The sequence below is a fragment of the Diabrotica virgifera genome, chromosome 8, assembly GCF_917563875.1.
Source record: "Diabrotica virgifera virgifera chromosome 8, PGI_DIABVI_V3a".
Classification (NCBI taxonomy): Eukaryota; Metazoa; Arthropoda; class Insecta; order Coleoptera; family Chrysomelidae; genus Diabrotica; species Diabrotica virgifera.
The window spans coordinates 14,436,894-14,442,904 of NC_065450.1; positions in this window are offsets into that span (position 1 = coordinate 14,436,894).

Below are 6,011 nucleotides of genomic sequence, written 5' to 3' on the forward strand. Positions count from 1 at the left end.
AAAATTGCAATCACATTTAATTTTTCTAAATTTAATATAAGATATTTTGGTTTTGTGACAATCTATTTCACCTTGCATAATCTGAGAATATGCAAATTATACCTCAAACATTTTTCAATTTAATTCCTTCTGAATTTTTTAATATTGTGATTATAACTGCCAAATAGCACCGATATTACTTTCTAATTAATAAAACCAAAGGTAAAACATAAAAATATATTTATTTGCAATTATAAATTTTTAACATATCGTTTTGTACAAATTGAAAATTTAAAGATTCCTTTTTTTTAGCTGTTTAGCCTTCAGTTCGAATTCCTTGTGTAATTTTTGGATTTCCTTCTCTCTGACCTCAATGTTTTTCTTGTCTTCCTCTACAGCAGTTATTTTGTCGTATAATAACGACCAGGATTGGTGGTTAGGGACGACTGGTTGTACCTTTCAGTCATGTGGCGGTTGTACTCATCTAACTGGTGCATTGTCACAGTTGAATTTGGGGAAGAGGAAGTTGATGGCGCATCAAAAGGCCCCAAGATTTCCCGTAAAAAGTCTTTGGTATCCATACCAGTCGAGCCAATCTAAGACAAAAAGTACATTACAGTTGCCGCTAGGGCATCCCTGCCATTTCGTTCGTTGCAATCCGTGACTGCACGCCGGGGTTTGTCCTAGTTGGGTCAGAGAGAGCAGCATATGTGCCTCCTGATGAGAGACTAATAAGTTTCGAAACCGGTAGAGGTGCTTGCTGCACTCTCTGATTGAACTGGAATAATGATGCAACTGTAGTCTCGTGTTGCAACGAAATTGAAAATGGTTATTCATTTTTGATTTACATGTTTACTCTGATTGGAGTACGAAGGGAACCATTCTCGTTGGAACTTTACCGCGCTGAGCGGATGGGACGTGAATTATAAATTGTGAAATTCCCTCATTTTCCTTAGTCTCAGCATCCGTTATGGCTTGCAAATTGTAGAAGCCTCGGAGGTGTTACCAGAGAAGGTTTCCATTGTTTTCAGTCTGGTAGGATATACAATAACATTTTTGGATGTTGTTTTATGTGCTATTAGATTGAAAACTTAGTTTTTTTTTACATTAGAATAATTTATTTCAAATTAAGAGAGAATGTACAAAAGTTTTCTACCACTTACACACGCATGCATGACTATATTCTAAAATTACAGTTGAGTCCATGATTCTTTACCCGTACGTCATCATTTAAAGCATACGAAATAAGTCGGAAATCTATTTCACGCAACACCAAGTGACAGAAAGTGGCTGCGGCTTCGGTAACGGATTATATTATAAAATTTGACGTTATTAAATAAATATAATGTAAAACGTTAGTTTTGCTTTAAACTTTTGGTGCAGAATTACAGCTACATTTGAAGTAGCGTAATAAATTCTTTTAATACCATTAGTGATACAAAGTCTACCCTATGCTGATGTGCGCTTTTATCTTGGGGGTGGTTCCCACCCCTTCTCGGGGGTGAAAAATGTTTTGGTAAAAATAGCCACGGAAGGGGCTAGACAACCTAATTTTAAGCAAAAACTATTCTATAATTATTTTTTGAAAACTCAACACTTTTTGAGTTATTCGTGGTTGAAAATTGGCCATTTTCATTGAAAAATTACACCTTTTCGGACGGATTTTTGCGAATACATTAAAAACTATGCATCTAACAAAAAAACTATATAAAATATTTCTGTAGGTTATAAAAAAACAAAGAGATTTGTTCCTTCATAAATCTTCTAGTTAAAATACAAAGAGGGATATGGTAGGTAAGAAGAGTTTGTTTTTTTGCTGCATGCTCAAATCGGTTTATTCAACTTGAAATAACAGAGAAACTGTCGATTTTAGGTGTATATTGATACTAATAACTTTTGTAGGGCTTGAAAAGACCTTTACAATGAGCAATACTAAATGTCGATCACATTCAAACTAAGTGACATATTCTGCAAAAAAGTTGATGACTAATGTATTTTAAGAAGAAATGAGAAGTATATTCCCACATAACAATGATGTTCGTATCATGTTCTAAGCATATACTACCAACATTCGTCGGAGTATATTCTTTTTAGTACAAGCATGTACCTTAAAAAATTTTCTAAATTTCATGTTCTTTGCATATACTTTAAAGTATATTCTCGTACCGAATATACTGAGTACATTCGTGTACGTAGTAACTCGGAATATTCGTAAAAGTTTATTCTTAGAATATACCTTTATCGAATATTCTTAGCACATACTTATAAGTACATTCTTAGCACATACTTATAAGTACATTCTTAACACATACTTATAAGTAGGTATATACTTTTAAAATATCTTAAAAACAATATGTATGTATAGGAAGTATAATATTAGCCTTATAGATTATCAACTTCGTTATATTTTAGAATAATTAATAAAATTTATGTATGTAGGTAGTATTGGACGAATTTCATTTCAAAATTGTTGTATGGTAAAAAAGTTTAAACATTAATTGTATTAACGTTTATTATTAAAAATTCGTTTTCATAATTGAAATAACTTTACCATTTCGAGTTTATCACGAGTATTTTTACATCGTTGGAATTTGAATTTAGGTACATTCAATTCAATACGGGAGGCTGTGATACGGGCCATTCCAGAACCAAAGCATGCCAAAACCCACAACCAAAATTTTGGTGTTGCCAACCATCGAGTAAGCTTTTTCCGTCAACCTTAAAAATTCCCACTTTTATAAAAAACATTCCCTCCTGTTTACAAAATCTGAGAAGATATGTTTAATTATTTTCAAAAATTTTGATTTTTTTTTAATATTTAATAATTTGGACTGGAACAAAAATTCCCTTTTGAGTTAACTTTTCCCTTTATTACCTTTTATGTTAAAAATTCCCGCAAAAAGTGAAATTTCCCTCCGTTTGGCAACACTCACCGGTGCACTGATGTTGTTATTCCACTTCCACAATACATATCCCCCTAACCCCGTCTTGTCTTATTCTGACCATTTCTTACCTGAATGGATCAGGGTAGGATACAACGGTAAAATATGAAATCGAAAATATGTATCTATGCCGTGTGGCAGTGTTAAGGATGAAGACGAATGATAATAAAGTACTAGTAATAATCTATTTTGGTAACTCAATATTATTTAATAAATACTGTTAAGATCTGCTTTGTATTACTTTTTTATTAATTATTATTTACTTGATCAATTATTTAATTAATGCAAATCATACATAAAAATTAAGAAAGAATCTCAGGGTGCCTTTTTATAATGTAAAAAAATGTCTAAATTATCTTATGTTATACTTATCTTCTCTCGTGGTTTCAGTATCTCTTAGTTGATCCTTATCGGGATAAAATAGGAAAAGGAAATAAATAGAAAAATCATAAATAAAAACATACAATTACCTTTATTATCAAAAGCAATGTTCTGTAAATTTATCAATTAAATTATGTGAGCATAACTGTCCAAAAGAAACTTTTACCATATAAATTAATCTAATTCAAACAAATATTTATCGCTTTGTTCTTGATACCATTAATAAACCCAGCTAAACAAACAAATTTGGTATTCGCAAAATTACTTATACTTCCTATTAAATTTTTGAAATGTTGGAATCTTAAATTCATATGATTTTACGTAAAAAAATTAACTTCTGATTATAAAAAAAAATCTATCACATAGGTTATTGACTGACCTTTTTGATTTACACACAATGATGTCTCCTCTTGACCCAAACAGCTCCTCCTTGTTGATTATGTTAGGCTACCAATCAAAGCTCTCTCCGTTCTCAGCAAACAATCCAGCAGAATACCAGCAACTATTTCTCCAAAACACAAGCCAGGCCTCTTTTTTGCCAGTACTCGTTCAATAAACTCCAAAACTCTCTCTTTTCTTTCTCTCAACAATTATCTCCTGAGGCCCAAGTATCTTTTTTTACTTGGTGTCACAAATAATTTTTATAATGATAATTCTTGTAACTTACTCTCTTGGACTGTACATAATCAAAGAGGTATTTCTTCTCGATTTGATTTGTCTCTCGTACCACTTTTCGGCTACTCCCACTATCAAAACAAAACATTAGTACTTGCTGCTGAACTACTCACGAAAACTTTTGACTGCCCCTTTCGGATACCGGTAACACAATGAATTCCTCTTTCCAAAACTATCTCAACATTCAAACAAAACTTTCCCCATTCCAAATTTCCAAGCCAATCAGAAACATTTCTCTCTCCACCTCCCTGTTTCAATCGAAAAACCCAGTCATTCTTTCAAAAAAAAACTTCTACTCAAAACTAATGACTTTTCGGAAATTAACTAAATATTCCTGTCATTAAACAAACATATTTAAAATTCCAATTCTCTTAACCTGTATTTTTCTAAAAACTAATAATTACATCTACCTGTGGTTTTACCTTTTCCGTAATAAACAATCGGTTTAAAATTATAATCCTAAATAACTTTCACTTCACTTTTTATTTACAAAAATGTTTTTAATTCTTCATGGAAAATTTCATTAAGGAGAAACCACCTTGCGTGACAGCTAACTTCTAATAAATATTTACAAATCAATATACAGGGTGTATCAAATTTATGTGCCCGCGTTATATTAAAAAAATTAAAATTTTTATTCTATCCTTGATTGATAAATTGAAACACAATAATACATACAGTCAGAACAATGAAAGAATACCCATGAACGAACATATAAAACACGCTGTATTTTCCTGTCACCGTGTCACAAAGAAAATTATCCAGTGCAACTACATGCAACAATAATTATTACTTGTACTTGCGCTGGCCAATTTTTTGTGTGACACGGTGACAGGAAAATACAGCGTGTTTTATATGTTACTTCATGGGTATTCTTTCATTTTTCCGACTGTATAAGTAAGTACATATAAGTATATAAATTTTAGTTACTCATATATAGTTTAGTTTAGCTAAATATTATAATATAATAGTTTATATAGATAACTAAAATTTATAAATATGTACTGATGTGATCTTGATTTTTCATATGAGATAATATTCTTATATGTCACTTAATTTAATCAATGTATTAATACTAATCTAATTAATTAACCAGATCACATATCAATATGTTTTCAATCTCAGGGCGAATTATAAATTAATTACTTACTTTCGTGGCTTCTAAATATTTCTTAATGGTTCCTAATCGGGATAGAAAAGAAAAGAGTAAAAAAAATACACATATGGGTTACAATTATAATCAAAATATTTTTTATTTTATTTAAAAGGCAATCAATGCTTAATATTTGCTATTTCTTATTATTCTTAAACATAACATTTACAAATGGGAATCTTATTTCCTTTTGGTTTTCAATTGAAAGTTTTTATTAACATTTAACTATTAGGAGTTATTAGGAACAACTCTATTCAAGTTTGATGAAGCTTTTCTGATATAATTGATTATGTTATTCAATTTTTTATGTGGAATTTAATACGAAAAACCCATACATTCATGTCCAAACAAATGAGACTGACCTTTTCCTGGTGAACTGAAAATGTCCTCACACAAAACCCGTTCCTGCTATCCTTGGCTGCGATCAAACCTCGTCCTGGCTTCCAGTAATGTACTCCTTTGAAAAACTAGCTCGAATAGCTCTCGTTCCTGCTTCGGTCGTGATGCTGTGTTCTACCTTTTTCGAAACTGCTATCAGCTACCGGGACACTCTTGGCTCAAGGAGGTTCTTTTACTCTCGACCTGGCCTACTTCTCGTTCCACGATAGATACTCCACACTCACGGAACTACCGGCTTTCTCACTCTCCGTACACTACCGTCTACTACTCGACTTCACTTCTCCACAGCTCAAAACATTCTGATCTCACTTTGTCATCCATTCCCCTACTTTCTAAATATCCCTTCCAGATTCACAAATCAATCTTCCACCACCAACTCTCATTCGTAATATTCCTCAAAACCAATTTTTAATCTTTCTAAATATGCTTAATGGATTTCAAAAGAAAATATTTAATTCCCATTCTAAAATACTTTCTAACTA